We start from the raw sequence: 23630 nt of genomic DNA, 5'->3' as shown, positions 1-23630 counted from the left end.
ACATGCAACTGTAATGACACACCAAAAAACAACATTACCATTTATCTTGTACTGCACTGCCTGGATTGTAACACACAAATAAACTTCAAAGCTGTGTAACATGATTCTCAACAACACACTAAAGCCTGATAACAATATTTGGTTATCATGAGGAAACCAACAAGCCATTCAGAACTGGTTTAGGTAATACATTTCAGGTGTACAGTGTACTCCGGACATTCTGTTCTGAAGGTTTCTGGTAATATCTGAACATTGAATATTGTGAATGAATAGAACATACATTGTACACCCCAGTCACTTCTCATTGTATATTGTTATATCAGTCCGTAAGTTTTCAGAAATGCCACAAAAATAAGTAACTCAAAACAATATAAAATAAATAATTGCATTCATATCCTCGTAAGCTCAATCACATTCACTGTACTGCCTTGGGCCACATAAGCTGTATTCTGTCCATTAAGTCTAATAATACTCATCAAACTGCATTGAATTATCAAAAAAACACGCACCTGTCTGGTCCTTCCTCTCTGGCCCTGATACTTTACTTTTAAGTTCTGAAGCATTGGTTGCCATGGTGACAGCTGCCATAGTTACCAATGTATTAAATATAAGATGTACCAAATGATGAGTTGAACCTAGATTACAAACAATAACAAAAATCTCCATGTTAGCGACTAGACTGAATAAAACATGTGCCACCTAATCATAATGATCATTACACGCACTGAAAAATAATACTCACACCCAAGGCATTAGCGTACTGAATGGCCATCAAAAGGATTCTTTAGGGATTCCTTACCTCATTAATTTTCAAGACATCTTTTAAAGTGAATAATTGCTACAATGCTAGATGTAGATAGCTTTCACGGTAGTACTGTTAAAAACAACCATTGTAACATGTACAATACATCTTAACAGATCAATTTAAAACTTCTAAAAGCAGAGTAATATATATCTAAGGCTTATATCATTATTAACAATTTTCAGGTATCTAATTGATATATATTTTACATGCACAATTGTTTGAACAGTGAGGGGAGGCACAAGCATACATGTAAACTTGCCTAAGGTTGAAGACAGTGAGAGGCACATACACCTGTATAAGGTTGAAGACAGTGAGAGGCACATACACCTGTATAGTGTTGAGAACAGTGAGAGGCACATACACCTGTATAGTGTTGAGGACAGTGAGAGGCACATACACCTGTATAAGGTTGAGGACAGTGAGTGGCACATACACCTGTATAAGGTTGAGGACAGAGAGAGGCACATACACCTGTATAAGGTTGAAGACAGTGAGAGGCACATACACCTGTATAAGGTTGAAGACAGTGAGAGGCACATACACCTGTATAAGGTTGAAGACAGTGAGAGGCACATACACCTGTATAAGGTTGAAGACAGTGAGAGGCACATACACCTGTATAGTGTTGAGGACAGTGAGAGGCACATACACCTGTATAGTGTTAAGGACAGTGAGAGGCACATACACCTGTATAAGGTTGAGGACAGTGAGTGGCACATACAGCTGTATAAGGTTGAGGACAGAGAGAGGCACATACACCTGTATAAGGTTGAAGACAGTGAGAGGCACATACACCTGTATAAGGTTGAAGACAGTGAGAGGCACATACACCTGTATAAGGTTGAAGACAGTGAGAGGCACATACACCTGTATAAGGTTGAAGACAGTGAGAGGCACACACACACCTGTATAAGGTTGAAGACAGTGAGAGGCACACACACCTGTATAAGGTTGAAGACAGTGAGAGGCACACACACCTGTATAAGGTTGAGGACAGTGAGTGGCACATACACCTGTATAGTGTTGAGGACAGTGAGAGGCACATACACCTGTATAAGGTTGAGGACAGTGAGTGGCACATACACCTGTATAAGGTTGAGGACGGAGAGGGGCACATACACCTGTATAAGGTTGAGGACAGTGAGTGGCACATACACCTGTATAGTGTTGAGGACAGTGAGAGGCACATACACCTGTATAAGGTTGAGGACAGTGAGTGGCACATACACCTGTATAAGGTTGAGGACAGAGAGAGGCACATACACCTGTATAAGGTTGAGGACAGAGAGAGGCACATACACCTGTATAAGGTTGAGGACAGTGAGTGGCACATACACCTGTATAAGGTTGAGGACAGAGAGAGGCACATACACCTGTATAAGGTTGAAGACAGTGAGAGGCACACACACCTGTATAAGGCTGAAGACAGTGAGAGGCACATACACCTGTATAAGGTTGAAGACAGTGAGAGGCACATACACCTGTATAAGGTTGAAGACAGTGAGAGGCACACACACACCTGTATAAGGTTGAAGACAGTGAGAGGCACACACACCTGTATAAGGTTGAAGACAGTGAGAGGCACACACACCTGTATAAGGTTGAGGACAGTGAGAGGCACATACACCTGTATAAGGTTGAGGACAGAGAGAGGCACACACACCTGTATAAGGTTGAGGACAGTGAGAGGCACATACACCTGTATAAGGTTGAGGACAGAGAGAGGCACATACACCTGTATAAGGTTGAAGACAGTGAGAGGCACATACACCTGTATAAGGTTGAAGACAGTGAGAGGAACATACACCTGTATAAGGTTGAAGACAGTGAGAGGCACACACACCTGTATAAGGTTGAGGACAGTGAGAGGCACATACACCTGTATAAGGTTGAGGACAGAGAGAGGCACATACACCTGTATAAGGTTGAAGACAGTGAGAGGCACATACACCTGTATAAGGTTGAAGACAGTGAGAGGCACACACACCTGTATAAGGTTGAAGACAGTGAGAGGCACACACACCTGTATAAGGTTGAGGACAGTGAGAGGCACATACACCTGTATAAGGTTGAGGACAGTGAGGGGCACATACACCGGTATAAGGTTAAGGACAGTGAGAGGCACATACACCTGTATAAGGTTGAGGACAGTGAGAGGCACATACACCTGTATAAGGTTGAAGACAGTGAGAGGCACATACACCTGTATAAGGTTGAAGACAGTGAGAGGCACATACACCTGTATAGTGTTGAGGACAGTGAGAGGCACATACACCTGTATAGTGTTGAGGACAGTGAGAGGCACATACACCTGTATAAGGTTGAGGACAGTGAGTGGCACATACACTGGTATAAGGTTGAGGACAGAGAGAGGCACATACACCTGTATAAGGTTGAAGACAGTGAGAGGCACATACACCTGTATAAGGTTGAAGACAGTGAGAGGCACATACACCTGTATAAGGTTGAAGACAGTGAGAGGCACATACACCTGTATAAGGTTGAAGACAGTGAGAGGCACACACACACCTGTATAAGGTTGAGGACAGTGAGGGGCACATACACCGGTATAAGGTTAAGGGCAGTGAGAGGCACATACACCTGTATAAGGTTGAGGACAGTGAGAGGCACATACACACCTGTAAAACGTTAAGGACAGTGAGGGGCACATTCACCTGTATAAGGTTGAGGACAGTGAGAGGCACATACACCTGTATAAGGTTGAGGACAGTGAGAGGCACATACACCTGTAAAACGTTAAGGACAGTGAGGGGCACATTCACTTGTATAAGGTTGAGGACAGTGAGTGGCACATACACCTGTAAAACGTTGAGGACAGTGAGAGGCACATACATGTATACTTGCATAAGGTTGAGGGCAGTGAGACGCACATACACCTGTATAAGGTTGAGAACAGTGAGAGGCACATACACCTGTATAATGTTGAGGACAGTGAGAGACACATACATGTATACTTGCATAATGTTGAGGACAGTGAGAGGCACATACACCTGTATAGTGTTGAGGACAGTGAGAGGCACATACACCTGTATAGTGTTGAGGACAGTGAGAGGCACATACACCTGTATAAGGTTGAGGACAGTGAGAGGCACATACACCTGTATAGTGTTGAGGACAGTGAGAGGCACATACACCTGTATAAGGTTAAGGACAGTGAGGGGCACATTCACCTGTATAAGGTTGAGGACAGTGAGAGGCACATACACCTGTATAAGGTTGGGGACAGTGAGAGGCACATACACCTGTATAAGGTTGAGGACAGTGAGAGGCACATACACCTGTAAAACGTTAAGGACAGTGAGGGGCACATACACCTGTATAAGGTTGAGGACAGTGAGAGGCACATACACCTGTATAATGTTGAGGACAGTGAGAGACACATACACCTGTATAGGGTTGAGGACAGTGAGAGGCACACACACCTGTATAAGTTTGAGGAAAGTGAGAGGCACATACACCTGTATAAGGTTGAGGACAGTGAGAGGCACATACACATGTGTAAGGTTGAGGACAGTGAGAGGCACATACACCTGTATAGGGTTGAGGACAGTGAGAGGCACATACACCTGTATAGGGTTGGGGACAGTGAGAGGCACATACACCTATATAGGGTTGAGGACAGTGAGAGGCACATACACCTGTATAGGGTTGAGGACAGTATGAGGCACATACACCTGTTTAGGGTTGAGGACAGTGAGAGGCACATACACCTGTATAAGGTTGAAGACAGTGAGAGGCACATACACCTGTATAAGGTTGAAGACAGTGAGAGGCACATACACCTGTATAAGGTTGAAGACAGTGAGAGGCACATACACCTGTATAAGGTTGAAGACAGTGAGAGGCACACACACACCTGTATAAAGTTGAAGACAGTGAGAGGCACACACACCTGTATAAGGTTGAAGACAGTGAGAGGCACACACACCTGTATAAGGTTGAGGACAGTGAGTGGCACATACACCTGTATAGTGTTGAGGACAGTGAGAGGCACATACACCTGTATAAGGTTGAGGACAGTGAGTGGCACATACACCTGTATAAGGTTGAGGACAGAGAGAGGCACATACACCTGTATAAGGTTGAGGACAGTGAGTGGCACATACACCTGTATAGTGTTGAGGACAGTGAGAGGCACATACACCTGTATAAGGTTGAGGACAGTGAGTGGCACATACACCTGTATAAGGTTGAGGACAGAGAGAGGCACATACACCTGTATAAGGTTGAGGACAGTGAGTGGCACATACACCTGTATAAGGTTGAGGACAGAGAGAGGCACATACACCTGTATAAGGTTGAAGACAGTGAGAGGCACACACACCTGTATAAGGCTGAAGACAGTGAGAGGCACATACACCTGTATAAGGTTGAAGACAGTGAGAGGCACATACACCTGTATAAGGTTGAGGACAGAGAGAGGCACATACACCTGTATAAGGTTGAGGACAGTGAGTGGCACATACACCTGTATAAGGTTGAGGACAGAGAGAGGCACATACACCTGTATAAGGTTGAAGACAGTGAGAGGCACACACACCTGTATAAGGCTGAAGACAGTGAGAGGCACATACACCTGTATAAGGTTGAAGACAGTGAGAGGCACATACACCTGTATAAGGTTGAAGACAGTGAGAGGCACACACACACCTGTATAAGGTTGAAGACAGTGAGAGGCACACACACCTGTATAAGGTTGAAGACAGTGAGAGGCACACACACCTGTATAAGGTTGAGGACAGTGAGAGGCACATACACCTGTATAAGGTTGAGGACAGAGAGAGGCACATACACCTGTATAAGGTTGAAGACAGTGAGAGGCACATACACCTGTATAAGGTTGAAGACAGTGAGAGGCACATACACCTGTATAAGGTTGAAGACAGTGAGAGGCACATACACCTGTATAAGGTTGAAGACAGTGAGAGGCACACACACCTGTATAAGGTTGAAGACAGTGAGAGGCACACACACCTGTATAAGGTTGAAGACAGTGAGAGGCACACACACCTGTATAAGGTTGAAGACAGTGAGAGGCACACACACCTGTATAAGGTTGAGGACAGTGAGAGGCACATACACCTGTATAAGGTTGAGGACAGTGAGGGGCACATACACTGGTATAAGGTTAAGGACAGTGAGAGGCACATACACCTGTATAAGGTTGAGGACAGTGAGAGGCACATACACCTGTAAAACGTTGAAGACAGTGAGAGGCACATACACCTGTATAAGGTTGAAGACAGTGAGAGGCACACACACCTGTATAAGGTTGAGGACAGTGAGAGGCACATACACCTGTATAAGGTTGAGGACAGTGAGGGGCACATACACCGGTATAAGGTTAAGGGCAGTGAGAGGCACATACACCTGTATAAGGTTGAGGACAGTGAGAGGCACATACACCTGTAAAACGTTAAGGACAGTGAGGGGCACATACACCTGTATAAGGTTGAGGACAGTGAGAGGCACATACACCTGTAAAACGTTAAGGACAGTGAGGGGCACATTCACTTGTATAAGGTTGAGGACAGTGAGTGGCACATACACCTGTAAAACGTTGAGGACAGTGAGAGGCACATACATGTATACTTGCATAAGGTTGAGGGCAGTGAGACGCACATACACCTGTATAAGGTTGAGAACAGTGAGAGGCACATACACCTGTATAATGTTGAGGACAGTGAGAGACACATACATGTATACTTGCATAATGTTGAGGACAGTGAGAGGCACATACACCTGTATAGTGTTGAGGACAGTGAGAGGCACATACACCTGTATAAGGTTGAGGACAGTGAGAGGCACATACACCTGTATAGTGTTGAGGACAGTGAGAGGCACATACACCTGTATAAGGTTAAGGACAGTGAGGGGCACATTCACCTGTATAAGGTTGAGGACAGTGAGAGGCACATACACCTGTATAAGGTTGGGGACAGTGAGAGGCACATACACCTGTATAAGGTTGAGGACAGTGAGAGGCACATACACCTGTAAAACGTTAAGGACAGTGAGGGGCACATACACCTGTATAAGGTTGAGGACAGTGAGAGGCACATACACCTGTATAATGTTGAGGACAGTGAGAGACACATACACCTGTATAGGGTTGAGGACAGTGAGAGGCACACACACCTGTATAAGTTTGAGGAAAGTGAGAGGCACATACACCTGTATAAGGTTGAGGACAGTGAGAGGCACATACACATGTGTAAGGTTGAGGACAGTGAGAGGCACATACACCTGTATAGGGTTGAGGACAGTGAGAGGCACATACACCTGTATAGGGTTGGGGACAGTGAGAGGCACATACACCTGTATAGGGTTGAGGACAGTGAGAGGCACATACACCTGTATAGGGTTGAGGACAGTATGAGGCACATACACCTGTTTAGGGTTGAGGACAGTGAGAGGCACATACACCTGTATAAGGTTGAAGACAGTGAGAGGCACATACACCTGTATAAGGTTGAAGACAGTGAGAGGCACATACACCTGTATAAGGTTGAAGACAGTGAGAGGCACATACACCTGTATAAGGTTGAAGACAGTGAGAGGCACACACACACCTGTATAAAGTTGAAGACAGTGAGAGGCACACACACCTGTATAAGGTTGAAGACAGTGAGAGGCACACACACCTGTATAAGGTTGAGGACAGTGAGTGGCACATACACCTGTATAGTGTTGAGGACAGTGAGAGGCACATACACCTGTATAAGGTTGAGGACAGTGAGTGGCACATACACCTGTATAAGGTTGAGGACAGAGAGAGGCACATACACCTGTATAAGGTTGAGGACAGTGAGTGGCACATACACCTGTATAGTGTTGAGGACAGTGAGAGGCACATACACCTGTATAAGGTTGAGGACAGTGAGTGGCACATACACCTGTATAAGGTTGAGGACAGAGAGAGGCACATACACCTGTATAAGGTTGAGGACAGTGAGTGGCACATACACCTGTATAAGGTTGAGGACAGAGAGAGGCACATACACCTGTATAAGGTTGAAGACAGTGAGAGGCACACACACCTGTATAAGGCTGAAGACAGTGAGAGGCACATACACCTGTATAAGGTTGAAGACAGTGAGAGGCACATACACCTGTATAAGGTTGAAGACAGTGAGAGGCACACACACACCTGTATAAGGTTGAAGACAGTGAGAGGCACACACACCTGTATAAGGTTGAAGACAGTGAGAGGCACACACACCTGTGTAAGGTTGAGGACAGTGAGAGGCACATACACCTGTATAAGGTTGAGGACAGAGAGAGGCACATACACCTGTATAAGGTTGAAGACAGTGAGAGGCACATACACCTGTATAAGGTTGAAGACAGTGAGAGGCACATACACCTGTATAAGGTTGAAGACAGTGAGAGGCACATACACCTGTATAAGGTTGAAGACAGTGAGAGGCACACACACCTGTATAAGGTTGAAGACAGTGAGAGGCACACACACCTGTATAAGGTTGAAGACAGTGAGAGGCACACACACCTGTATAAGGTTGAGGACAGTGAGAGGCACATACACCTGTATAAGGTTGAGGACAGTGAGGGGCACATACACCGGTATAAGGTTAAGGACAGTGAGAGGCACATACACCTGTATAAGGTTGAGGACAGTGAGAGGCACATACACCTGTAAAACGTTGAAGACAGTGAGAGGCACATACACCTGTATAAGGTTGAAGACAGTGAGAGGCACACACACCTGTATAAGGTTGAGGACAGTGAGAGGCACATACACCTGTATAAGGTTGAGGACAGTGAGGGGCACATACACCGGTATAAGGTTAAGGGCAGTGAGAGGCACATACACCTGTATAAGGTTGAGGACAGTGAGAGGCACATACACCTGTAAAACGTTAAGGACAGTGAGGGACACATTCACCTGTATAAGGTTGAGGACAGTGAGAGGCACATACACCTGTATAAGGTTGAGGACAGTGAGAGGCACATACACCTGTAAAACGTTAAGGACAGTGAGGGGCACATTCACCTGTATAAGGTTGAGGACAGTGAGTGGCACATACACCTGTAAAACGTTGAGGACAGTGAGAGGCACATACATGTATACTTGCATAAGGTTGAGGACAGTGAGAGGCACATACACCTGTATAAGGTTGAGAACAGTGAGAGGCACATACACCTGTATAATGTTGAGGACAGTGAGAGACACATACATGTATACTTGCATAATGTTGAGGACAGTGAGAGGCACATACACCTGTATAGTGTTGAGGACAGTGAGAGGCACATACACCTGTATAAGGTTGAGGACAGTGAGAGGCACATACACCTGTATAGTGTTGAGGACAGTGAGAGGCACATACACCTGTATAAGGTTAAGGACAGTGAGGGGCACATTCACCTGTATAAGGTTGAGGACAGTGAGAGGCACATACACCTGTATAAGGTTGGGGACAGCGAGAGGCACATACACCTGTATAAGGATGAGGACAGTGAGAGGCACATACACCAGTAAAACGTTAAGGACAGTGAGGGGCACATACACCTGTATAAGGTTGAGGACAGTGAGAGGCACATACACCTGTATAATGTTGAGGACAGTGAGAGACACATACACCTGTATAGGGTTGAGGACAGTGAGAGGCACACACACCTGTATAAGTTTGAGGAAAGTGAGAGGCACATACACCTGTATAAGGTTGAGGACAGTGAGAGGCACATACACCTGTGTAAGGTTGAGGACAGTGAGAGGCACATACACCTGTATAGGGTTGAGGACAGTGAGAGGCACATACACCTGTATAGGGTTGGGGACAGTGAGAGGCACATACACCTGTATAGGCTTGAGGACAGTGAGAGGCACATACACCTGTATAAGGTTGAGGACAGTATGAGGCACATACACCTGTTTAGGGTTGAGGACAGTGAGAGGCACATACACCTGTATAGTGTTGAGGACAGTGAGGGGCACATACACCGGTATAAGGTTAAGGACAGTGAGAGGCACATACACCTGTATAAGGTTGAGGACAGTGAGAGGCACATACACCTGTAAAACGTTAAGGACAGTGAGGGGCACATTCACCTGTATAAGGTTGAGGACAGTGAGAGGCACATACACCTGTAAAACGTTAAGGACAGTGAGGGGCACATTCACCTGTATAATGTTGAGGACAGTGAAAGACACATACACCTGTATAAGGTTGAGGATAGTGAGAGGCACATACACCTGTATAGTGTTGAGGACAGTGAGAGGCACATACACCTGTATAAGGTTAAGGACAGTGAGGGGCACATTCACCTGTATAAGGTTGAGGACAGTGAGAGGCACATACACCTGTATAAGGTTGGGGACAGTGAGAGGCACATACACCTGTATAAGGTTGAGGACAGTGAGAGGCACATACACCTGTAAAACGTTAAGGACAGTGAGGGGCACATACACCTGTATAAGGTTGAGGACAGTGAGAGGCACATACACCTGTATAATGTTGAGGACAGTGAGAGACACATACATGTATACTTGCATAAGGTTGAGGACAGTGAGAGGCACATACACCTGTATAGTGTTGAGGACAGTGAGAGGCACATACACCTGTATAAAGTTAAGGACAGTGAGGGGCACATTCACCTGTATAAGGTTGAGGACAGTGAGAGGCACATACACCTATATAAGGTTGGGGACAGTGAGAGGCACATACACCTGTATAAGGTTGAGGAGAGTGAGAGGCACATACACCTGTAAAACGTTAAGGACAGTGAGGGGCACATACACCTCTATAATGTTGAGGACAGTGAGAGACACATACATGTATACTTGCATAAGGTTGAGGACAGTGAGAGGCACATACACCTGTATAGTGTTGAGGACAGTGAGAGGCACATACACTTGTATAGGGTTGAGGACAGTGAGAGGCACATACACCTGTATAGGGTTGAGGACAGTGAGAGGCACATACACCTGTATAGGGTTGAGGACAGTGAGAGGCACATACACCTGTATAGGGTTGAGGACAGTGAGAGGCACACACACCTGTATAAGGTTGAGGAAAGTGAGAGGCACATACACCTGTATAAGGTTGAGGACAGTGAGAGGCACATACACCTGTGTAAGGTTGAGGACAGTGAGAGGCACATACACCTGTATAGGGTTGAGGACAGTGAGAGGCACATACACCTGTATAGGGTTGGGGACAGTGAGAGGCACATACACCTGTATAGGGTTGAGGACAGTGAGAGGCACTTACACCTGTATAGGGTTGAGGACAGTATGAGGCACATACACCTGTTTAGGGTTGAGGACAGTGAGAGGCACATACACCTGTATAGTGTTGAGGACAGTGAGAGGCACATACACCTGTATAGGGTAGAGGACAGTGAGAGGCACATACACCTGTATAGGGCTGAGGACAGTGAGAGGCACATACACCTGTATAGGGTTGAGGACAGTGAGAGGAACATACACCTGAATAAGGTTGAGGACAGTGAGAGGCACATACACCTGTATAAGGTTGGGGACAGCGAGAGGCACATACACTTGTAAAAGGTTGAGGACAGTGAGAGGAACATAAACCTGTATAAGGTTGAGGACAGTGAGAGGCACATACACCTGTATAAGAATAAGGACAGTGAGAGGAACATAAACCTGTATAAGGTTGAAGACAGTGAGAGGCACATACACCTGTGTATGGTTGAAGACAGTGAGAGGCACATACACCTGTGTATGATTGAGGACAGTGATAGGCACATACACCTGTATAAGGTTGAGGACAGTGAGAGGCACATACACCTGTATAAGGTTGAGGACAGTGAGAGGCACATACACCTGTATAGGGTTGAGGACAGTGAGAGGCACATACACCTGTATAAGGATGAGAACAGTGAGAGGCACATACACCTGTATAAGATTGAGGACAGTGAGAGGCACATACACCTGTATAGGGTTGAGGACAGTGAGAGGCACATACCCCTGTATAGGGTTGAGGACAGTGAGAGGCACATACACCTGTATAAGGTTGAGGACAGTAAGAGGCACATACACCTGTATAAGATTGAGGACAGTGAGAGGCACATACACCTGTATAGGGTTGAGGACAGTGAGAGGCACATACACCTGTATAAGGTTGAGGACAGTGAGAGGCACATACACCTGTATAAGGTTGAGGACAGTGAGAGGCACATACACCTGTATAAGGTTAAGGACAGTGAGAGGCACATACACCTGTAAAACGTTAAGGACAGTGAGGGGCACATACACCTGTATAAGGTTGAGGACAGTGAGAGGCACATACACCTGTATAATGTTGAGGACAGTGAGAGACACATACATGTATACTTGCATAAGGTTGAGGACAGTGAGAGGCACATACACCTGTATAGTGTTGAGGACAGTGAGAGGCACATACACCTGTATAAGGTTAAGGACAGTGAGGGGCACATTCACCTGTATAAGGTTGAGGACAGTGAGAGGCACATACACCTGTATAAGGTTGGGGACAGTGAGAGGCACATACACCTGTATAAGGTTGAGGACAGTGAGAGGCACATACACCTGTAAAACGTTAAGGACAGTGAGGGGCACATACACCTGTATAATGTTGAGGACAGTGAGAGACACATACATGTATACTTGCATAAGGTTGAAGACAGTGAGAGGCACATACACCTGTATAGTGTTGAGGACAGGGAGAGGCACATAGACTTGTATAGGGTTGAAGACAGTGAGAGGCACATACACCTGTATAGGGTTGAGGACAGTGAGAGGCACATACACCTGTATAGGGTTGAGGACAGTGAGAGGCACATACACCTGTATAGGGTTGAGGACAGTGAGAGGCACACACACCTGTATAAGGTTGAGGAAAGTGAGAGGCACATACACCTGTATAAGGTTGAGGACAGTGAGAGGCACATACACCTGTGTAAGGTTGAGGACAGTGAGAGGCACATACACCTGTATAGGGTTGAGGACAGTGAGAGGCACATACACCTGTATAGGGTTGGGGACAGTGAGAGGCACATACACCTGTATAGGGTTGAGGACAGTGAGAGGCACATACACCTGTATAGGGTTGAGGCCAGTTTGAGGCACATACACCTGTTTAGGGTTGAGGACAGTGAGAGGCACATACACCTGTATAGTGTTGAGGACAGTGAGAGGCACATACACCTGTATAGGGTAGAGGACAGTGAGAGGCACATACACCTGTATAGGGCTGAGGACAGTGAGAGGCACATACACCTGTATAGGGTTGAGGACAGTGAGAGGCACATACACCTGTATAGGGTTGAGGACAGTGAGAGGAACATACACCTGTATAAGGTTGAGGACAGTGAGAGGCACATACACCTGTATAAGGTTGGGGACAGCGAGAGGCACATACACTTGTAAAAGGTTGAGGACAGTGAGAGGAACATAAACCTGTATAAGGTGGAGGACAGTGAGAGGCACATACACCTGTATAAGAATAAGGACAGTGAGAGGAACATAAACCTGTATAAGGTTGAAGACAGTGAGAGGCACATACACCTGTGTATGGTTGAAGACAGTGAGAGGCACATACACCTGTGTATGATTGAGGACAGTGATAGGCACATACACCTGTATAAGGTTGAGGACAGTGAGAGGCACATACACCTGTATAAGGTTGAGGACAGTGAGAGGCACATACACCTGTATAGGGTTGAGGACAGTGAGAGGCACATACACCTGTATAAGGTTGAGGACAGTGAGAGGCACATACACCTGTAAAACGTTAAGGACAGTGAGGGGCACATACACCTGTATAATGTTGAGGACAGTGAGAGACACATACATGTATACTTGCATAAGGTTGAGGACAGTGAGAGGCACATACACCTGTATAGTGTTGAGGACAGGGAGAGGCACATACACTTGTATAGGGTTGAGGACAGTGAGAGGCACATACACCTGTATAGGGTTGAGGACAGTGAGAGGCACATACACCTGTATAGGGTTGAGGACAGTGAGAGGCACATACACCTGTATAGGGTTGAGGACAGTGAGAGGCACACACACCTGTATAAGGTTGAGGAAAGTGAGAGGCACATACACCTGTATAAGGTTGAGGACAGTGAGAGGCACATGCACCTGTGTAAGGTTGAGGACAGTGAGAGGCACATACACCTGTATAGGGTTGAGGACAGTGAGAGGCACATACACCTGTATAGGGTTGGGGACAGTGAGAGGCACATACACCTGTATAGGGTTGAGGACAGTGAGAGGCACATACACCTGTATAGGGTTGAGGACAGTATGAGGCACATACACCTGTTTAGGGTTGAGGACAGTGAGAGGCACATACACCTGTATAGTGTTGAGGACAGTGAGAGGCACATACACCTGTATAGGGTAGAGGACAGTGAGAGGCACATACACCTGTATAGGGCTGAGGACAGTGAGAGGCACATACACCTGTATAGGGTTGAGGACAGTGAGAGGCACACACACCTGTATAAGGTTGAGGAAAGTGAGAGGCACATACACCTGTATAAGGTTGAGGACAGTGAGAGGCACATACACCTGTGTAAGGTTGAGGACAGTGAGAGGCACATACACCTGTATAGGGTTGAGGACAGTGAGAGGCACATACACCTGTATAGGGTTGGGGACAGTGAGAGGCACATACACCTGTATAGGGTTGAGGACAGTGAGAGGCACATACACCTGTATAGGGTTGAGGACAGTATGAGGCACATACACCTGTTTAGGGTTGAGGACAGTGAGAGGCACATACACCTGTATAGTGTTGAGGACAGTGAGAGGCACATACACCTGTATAGGGTAGAGGACAGTGAGAGGCACATACACCTGTATAGGGCTGAGGACAGTGAGAGGCACATACACCTGTATAGGGTTGAGGACAGTGAGAGGCACATACACCTGTATAGGGTTGAGGACAGTGAGAGGAACATACACCTGTATAAGGTTGAGGACAGTGAGAGGCACATACACCTGTATAAGGTTGGGGACAGCGAGAGGCACATACACTTGTAAAAGGTTGAGGACAGTGAGAGGAACATAAACCTGTATAAGGTGGAGGACAGTGAGAGGCACATACACCTGTATAAGAATAAGGACAGTGAGAGGAACATAAACCTGTATAAGGTTGAAGACAGTGAGAGGCACATACACCTGTGTATGGTTGAAGACAGTGAGAGGCACATACACCTGTGTATGATTGAGGACAGTGATAGGCACATACACCTGTATAAGGTTGAGGACAGTGAGAGGCACATACACCTGTATAAGGTTGAGGACAGTGAGAGGCACATACACCTGTATAGGGTTGAGGACAGTGAGAGGCACATACACCTGTATAAGGTTGAGAACAGTGAGAGGCACATACACCTGTATAAGATTGAGGACAGTGAGAGGCACATACACCTGTATAGGGTTGAGGACAGTGAGAGGCACATACCCCTGTATAGGGTTGAGGACAGTGAGAGGCACATACACCTGTATAAGGTTGAGGACAGTAAGAGGCACATACACCTGTATAAGATTGAGGACAGTGAGAGGCACATACACCTGTATAGGGTTGAGGACAGTGAGAGGCACATACACCTGTATAAGGTTGAGGACAGTGAGAGGCACATACACCTGTATAAGGTTGAGGACAGCGAGAGGCACATACACCTGTATAAGGTTAAGGACAGTGAGAGGCACATATACCTGTATAGGATTGAGGACAGTGAGAGGCACATACACCTGTATAAGGTTGAGGACAGTGAGAGGCACATACACCTGTATAAGGTTGAGGACAGTGAGAGGCACATACACCATTATAAGGTTGAGGACAGTGAGAGGCACATACACCTGTATAAGGTTGAGGACAGTGAGAGGCACATACACCAGTATAAGGTTGAGGACAGTGAGAGGCACATACACCTGTATAAGGTTGAGGACAGTGAGAGGCACATACACCTGTATAAGGTTGAGGACAGTGAGAGGCACATACACCTGTATAAGGTTGAGGACAGTGAGAGGCACATAAACCTGTATAAGGTTGAGGACAATGAGAGGCACATACACCTGTATAAGGTTGAGGACAGTGAGAGGGACATACACATGTATAAGGTTGAGGACAGTGAGAGTCACATAAACCTGTATAAGGTTGAGGACAGTGAGAGGCACATACACCTGTATAAGGACAGTGAGAGGCACATACACCTGTATAAGGTTGAGGACAGTGAGAGGCACATAAACCTGTATAAGGTTGAGGACAGTGAGAGGCACATACACCTGTATAAGGTTGAGGACAGTTAGAGGCACATACACCTGTATAAGGTTGAGGACAAGGAGAGGCACATACACCCGTATAGGGTTGAGGACAGTGAGAGGCACATACACCTGTATAAGGTTGAGAACAGTGAGAGGCACATACACCTGTATAAGGTTGAGGACATGTGAGAGGCACATACACCTGTATAAGGTTGAGGACAGTGAGAGGCACATACACCTGTATAGGGTTGAGGACAGTGAGAGGCACATACACCTGTATAAGGTTTGGGACAGTGAGAGGCACATACACCTGTATAAGGTTGGGGACAGTGAGAAGCACATACACCTAAATAGGGTTGAGGACAGTGAGAGGCACATACACCTGTATAGGGTTGAGGACAGTGAGAGGCACATACACCTGTATAAGGTAGAGGACAGTGAGAGGCACATACACCTGTATAAGATTGAGGACAGTGAGAGGCACATACACCTGTATAGGGTTGAGGACAGTGAGAGGCACATACACCTGTATAGGGTTGAGGACAGTGAGAGGCACATACCCCTGTATAGGTTTGAGGACAGTGAGAGGCACATACACCTGTATAAGGTTGAGGACAGTGAGAGGCACATACACCTGTATAAGATTGAGGACAGTGAGAGGCACATACACCTGTATAGGGTTGAGGACAGTGAGAGGCACATACACCTGTATAAGGTTGAGGACAGTGAGAGGCACATACACCTGTATAAGGTTGAGGACAGTGAGAGGCACATACACCTGTATAAGGTTAAGGACAGTGAGAGGCACATATACGTGTATAGGATTGAGGACAGTGAGAGGCACATACACCTGTATAAGGTTGAGGACAGTGAGAGGCACATACACCTGTATAAGGTTGAGGACAGTGAGAGGCACATACACCAGTATAAGGTTGAGGACAGTGAGAGGCACATACACCTGTATAAGGTTGAGGACAGTGAGAGGCACATACACCAGTATAAGGTTGAGGACAGTGAGAGGCACATACACCTGTATAAGGTTGAGGACAGTGAGATGCACATACACCTGTATAGGGTTGAGGACAGTGAGAGGCACATACACCTGTATAAGGTTGAGAACAGTGAGAGGCACATACACCTGTATAAGGTTGAGGACATGTGAGAGGGACATACACCTGTATAAGGTTGAGGACAGTGAGAGGCACATACACCTGTATAGGGTTGAGGACAGTGAGAGGCACATAAACCTGTATAAGGTTGAGGACAGTGAGAGGCACATACACCTGTATAAGGTTGAGGACAGTTAGAGGCACATACACCTGTATAAGGTTGAGGACAATGAGAGACACATACACCTGTATAGGGTTGAGGACAGTGAGAGGCACATACACCTGTATAAGGTTGAGAACAGTGAGAGGCACATACACCTGTATAAGGTTGAGGACAGTGAGAGGCACATACACCAGTATAAGGTTGAGGACAGTGAGAGGCACATACACATGTATAAGGTTGAGGACAGTGAGAGGCACATACACCTGTATAAGGTTGAGGACAGTGAGAGGCACATACACCTGTATAAGGTTGAGGACAGTGAGAGGCACATAAACCTGTATAAGGTTGGGGACAATGAGAGGCACATACACCATTATAAGGTTGAGGACATGTGAGAGGCACATACACCTGTATAAGGTTGAGGACAGTGAGAGGGACATACACATGTATAAGGTTGAGGACAGTGAGAGTCACATAAACCTGTATAAGGTTGAGGACAGTGAGAGGCACATACACCTGTATAAGGACAGTGAGAGGCACATACACCTGTATAAGGTTGAGGACAGTGAGAGGCACATAAACCTGTATAAGGTTGAGGACAGTGAGAGGCACATACACCTGTATAAGGTTGAGGACAGTTAGAGGCACATACACCTGTATAAGGTTGAGGACAATGAGAGGCACATACACCCGTATAGGGTTGAGGACAGTGAGAGGCACATACACCTGTATAAGGTTGAGGACATGTGAGAGGCACATACACCTGTATAAGGTTGAGGACAGTGAGAGGCACATACACCTGTATAGGGTTGAGGACAGTGAGAGGCACATACACCTGTATAAGGTTTGGGACAGTGAGAGGCACATACACCTGTATAAGGTTGGGGACAGTGAGAAGCACATACACCTAAATAGGGTTGAGGACAGTGAGAGGCACATACACCTGTATAGGGTTGAGGACAGTGAGAGGCACATACACCTGTATAAGGTAGAGGACAGTGAGAGGCACATACACCTGTATAAGATTGAGGACAGTGAGAGGCACATACACCTGTATAGGGTTGAGGACAGTGAGAGGCACATACACCTGTATAGGGTTGAGGACAGTGAGGCACATACCCCTGTATAGGTTTGAGGACAGTGAGAGGCACATACACCTGTATAAGGTTGAGGACAGTGAGAGGCACATACACCTGTATAAGATTGAGGACAGTGAGAGGCACATACACCTGTATAGGGTTGAGGACAGTGAGAGGCACATACACCTGTATAAGGTTGAGGACAGTGAGAGGCACATACACCTGTATAAGGTTGAAGACAGTGAGAGGCACATACACCTGTATAAGGTTAAGGACAGTGAGAGGCACATATACCTGTATAGGATTGAGGACAGTGAGAGGCACATACACCTGTATAAGGTTGAGGACAGTGAGAGGCACATACACCTGTATAAGGTTGAGGACAGTGAGAGGCACATACACCAGTATAAGGTTGAGGACAGTGAGAGGCACATACACCTGTATAAGGTTGAGGACAGTGAGAGGCACATACACCAGTATAAGGTTGAGGACAGTGAGAGGCACATACACCTGTATAAGGTTGAGGACAGTGGGAGGCACATACACCTGTATAAGGTTGAGGACAGTGAGATGCACATACACCTGTATAGGGTTGAGGACAGTGAGAGGCACATACACCTGTATAAGGTTGAGAACAGTGAGAGGCACATACACCTGTATAAGGTTGAGGACATGTGAGAGGGACATACACCTGTATAAGGTTGAGGACAGTGAGAGGCACATACACCTGTATAGGGTTGAGGACAGTGAGAGGCACATAAACCTGTATAAGGTTGAGGACAGTGAGAGGCACATACACCTGTATAAGGTTGAGGACAGTTAGAGGCACATACACCTGTATAAGGTTGAGGACAATGAGAGGCACATACACCTGTATAGGGTTGAGGACAGTGAGAGGCACATACACCTGTATAAGGTTGAGAACAGTGAGAGGCACATACACCTGTATAAGGTTGATGACAGTGAGAGGAACATACACCTGTATAGGGTTGAGGACAGTGAGATGCACATGCACCTGTATAAGGTTGAGGACAGTGAGAGGCACATACACCTGTATAAGGTTGAGGACAGTGAGAGGCACATACACCTGTATAAGGTTGAGGAGAGTGAGAGGCACATACACCTGTATAAGGTTGAGGACAGTGAGAGGCACATACACATGTATAAGGTTGAGGACAGTGAGAGGCACATACACCTGTATAAGGTTGAGGACAGTGAGAGGCACATAAACCTGTATAAGGTTGAGGACAGTGAGAGGCACATAAACCTGTATAAGGTTGAGGACAGTGAGAGGCACATACACCTGTATAAGGTTGAGGACAGTGAGAGGCATATACATCTGTATAAGGTTGAGGACAGTGAGAGGCACATACACCTGTATAAGGTTGAGGACAGTGAGAGGCATATACATCTGTATACGGTTGAGGACAGTGAGAGGCACATACACATGTATAAGGTTGAGGACAGTGAGAGGCACATACACCTGTATAAGGTTGAGGACAGTGAGAGGCACATACACCTGTATAAGGTTGAGGACAGTGAGAGGCACATATACCTGTATAAGGTTGAGGACAGTCAGAGGCACATACACCTGTATAAGGTTTGGGGACAGTCAGAGGCACATACACCTGTATAAGGTTGAGGACAGAGAGAGGCACATTCATCTGTGAAAGGCATGATATTACAGTGTTACTTTTGTTTGGAATACAAAAAAACAACTCCTTAATTCTAGCTTGATTAGCATGAGTACACTTACCACTCAATTGATGGTGAATTGTTGATTAGCATAAATAATTTACCGATTATGACGCTTTTATTGCCCTGATCAAAATTTAATAATAAATACACAAAACAGTGGAATTATTCAATTACTTTTCTCAACAATGATAACCATGGCAATCGATGAATAACGTAACAATTACACAGACCTACTCAGAACTAGTAATACACAGGACTGGAAACATGAATAAACTACCATAGTAGAAAAAAATGCTGGCTACAATGTTTAGAACTGAGGAATTGCTTAAAATACGTTCAATAGAGTAATTAAAATTGTTCATGAAAGGCGTTAAAATGATGATGTTTATGGAAAAAATATGATAGATGTATATATAAATCAATTACACTGATTACCTATTATGTGTTCCAGTCGTACATGTGTCCGTGTCGTCAGTCAACCAGAAATTCAGCTCACTTGAATCACACTTTGTTACATGAATGTACGTGTAAGGCACACGTCGTGCTATCACAATTTCTTTCCCTGTATTAATCTTTAAAAATTTAATGAAAACGCCTCCATGACATATGAAGACTGAAAATCAATGCTGCCCATTTCCTGATGAGTTCTTTTGTAGTACCATTTGATTGTTAATGTTGTTTTTCATAATATTGGTTACTGTGTCCTGTGTACTGTTAGTCAATGTGTACAGCAGATATTCACATATTCATTGATCGTTGCTCGGGTGATGATAATCTTGATGAATTCAGGATGTCGAGAATTAGACGATCGATAAAATTGCACCTACAAGGAATAGACCACTTCAAAATGTGATGGAGTACCGATGTAAAGGGATATATAGTGTACACAGTTGAAATCTCAAGGGTGCCAGACTGTGAGATGTATCAGTAAAAGATCTTAACACACAGCTACTTCACTATTGTTGCTTTATTGCATTTGTTCATTGAAGCTGATGTTGAATAGGCAGGATGAAATACTCCGATAACGTCGAGAATAGTAGCCTACATACATGTAAGATAACTTCATTATCTACACTCTTCAGATCATTAGCAAGGAAGGTCTGCAACAGAAAAAAAGAATTAGGTTTCATTTTCAAAGTATTTTATCTGGCAGCAAAACAATATAATTAAATCCAGAAGTGACTTCGTCTGAGGGTTGTAAAAATTAAGTATAAATAAATATTCAAAAGTTGTAAAAATTAAAACTTTCTTCCATAAGAAATCCGGATGCTGTTATTTGTAAATAAACCCGACTGAGATAGCTCTGCTACTAGCAACATTTTAATTAGAGAATTTAAGAAATCATCACAAAATGAACAAATCTGAGACAGGTCCACCTGAGGTACATACATCTAGTATAAAAGCAATCAAACTTGTGGTTTGCAGTTAATAATAATAAAGAAATTATACAGGCAGATTGCATCGGCATGAATATTGCAATAATTACAATAACCTTATATTATAATTGTGTGATCAATATTAATGGATGCTGCAATTTGGTTTGGTTCACAAATATATAATTGCATGTCTCTCTAAACATTAATGAAATATAAATGTACCGTATATCTGTGTACTTATATGATGCAGCAGTGAGAAATATGATATGATGTAGCAGCGAGATATATGATATGATGTAGCAGCGAGATATATGATATGATGTAGCAGTGAGATATATGATATGATGTAGCAGTGAGATATATGATATGATGTAGCAGTGAGATATATGATATGATGTAGCAGTGAGATATATGATATGATTGCAGCAGTGAGTTATATGATATGATGTAGCATTGAGATATATGATATGATGTAGCAGTGAAATATATATGATGTAGCAGTGAGATATATGATATGATGTAGAAGTGAGATATATGATATGATGTAGCAGTGAGATATATGATATGATTGTAGCAGTGAGATATATATGATGTAGCAGTGATTTATATGATATGATGTAGCAGTGAGATATATGATATGATGTAGCAGTGAGATATATGATATGATGTAGCAGTGAGATATATGATATGATGTAGCAGTGAGATATATGATATGATGTAGCAGTGAGATATATGATATGATGTAGAAGTGAGATATATGATATGATGTAGCAGTGAGATATATGATATGATTGTAGCAGTGAGATATATATGATGTAGCAGTGATTTATATGATATGATGTAGCAGTGAGATATATGATATGATGTAGCAGTGATTTATATGATATGATGTAGCAGTGAGATATATGATATGACGTAGCAGTGAGATATATGATATGATGTAGCAGTGAGATATATATGATATGATGTAGCAGTGAGATATATATGATATGATGTAGCAGTGAGATATATATGATATGATGTAGCATTGAGATATATGATATGATGTAGCAGTGAGATATATGATATGATGTAGCAATGAGATATATGATATGATGTAGCAGATAGATATATGATATGATGTAGCAGTGAGATATATGATATGATGTAGCAGTGAGATATATGATATGATGTAGCAGTGAGATATATGATATGATGTAGCAGTGAGATATATGATATGATGTAGCAGTGAGATATATGATATGATGTAGCAGTGAGATATATGATATGATTGTAGCAGTGAGATATATATGATGTAGCAGTGATTTATATGATATGATGTAGCAGTGAGATATATGATATGATGTAGCAGTGAGATATGATATGATGTAGCAGTGAGATATATGATATGATGTAGCAGTGAGATATATGATATGATGTAGCAGTGAGATATATGATATGATGTAGAAGTGAGATATATGATATGATGTAGCAGTGAGATATATGATATGATTGTAGCAGTGAGATATATATGATGTAGCAGTGATTTATATGATATGATGTAGCAGTGAGATATATGATATGATGTAGCAGTGATTTATATGATATGATGTAGCAGTGAGATATATGATATGACGTAGCAGTGAGATATATGATATGATGTAGCAGTGAGATATATATGATATGATGTAGCAGTGAGATATATATGATATGATGTAGCATTGAGATATATGATATGATGTAGCAGTGATATATATGATATGATGTAGCAGTGAGATATATGATATGATGTAGCAATGAGATATATGATATGATGTAGCAGATAGATATATGATATGATGTAGCAGTGAGATATATGATATGATGTAGCAGTGAGATATATGATATGATGTAGCAGTGAGATATATGATATGATGTAGCAGTGAGATATATGATATGATGTAGCAGTGAGATATATGATATGATGCAGCAGTGGAATATATATGATGCAGCATTTAGATATATGATATGATGTAGCAGTGAGATATATGATATGATGTAGCAGTGAGATATATGATATGATGTAGCAGTGAGATACATGATATGATGTAGCAGTGAGATATATGATATGATGTAGCAGTGAGATATATGATAGGATGTAGCAGTGAGATATATGATATGATGTAGCAGTG

The 23630-nt window shown here is 44.1% G+C and overlaps 1 long non-coding RNA gene across 1 annotated transcript in view; it reads right to left on the bottom strand.

The window, feature by feature from the left end:
• Nucleotides 1-569: 569 nt before the first annotated feature.
• Nucleotides 570-23630, bottom strand: part of LOC146735674 (uncharacterized) — a 105357-nt gene continuing 82296 nt past the window's right edge. Inside the window, exons 2-3 of the long non-coding RNA XR_014931250.1 lie at nucleotides 20540-21204; nucleotides 570-635 (exon numbers count right to left, since the gene is read on the bottom strand). This is a non-coding gene — a long non-coding RNA (uncharacterized LOC146735674). The remainder of the gene's footprint in view (nucleotides 636-20539; nucleotides 21205-23630) is intronic.

Source organism: Saccoglossus kowalevskii, chromosome 12, assembly GCF_978046115.1.
Source record: "Saccoglossus kowalevskii chromosome 12, keSacKowa6.1, whole genome shotgun sequence".
Taxonomy (NCBI): Eukaryota; Metazoa; Hemichordata; class Enteropneusta; family Harrimaniidae; genus Saccoglossus; species Saccoglossus kowalevskii.
The sequence above is the reverse complement of the archived record's forward strand: the minus strand, read 5'-3'. Positions and strand labels throughout refer to the sequence as shown.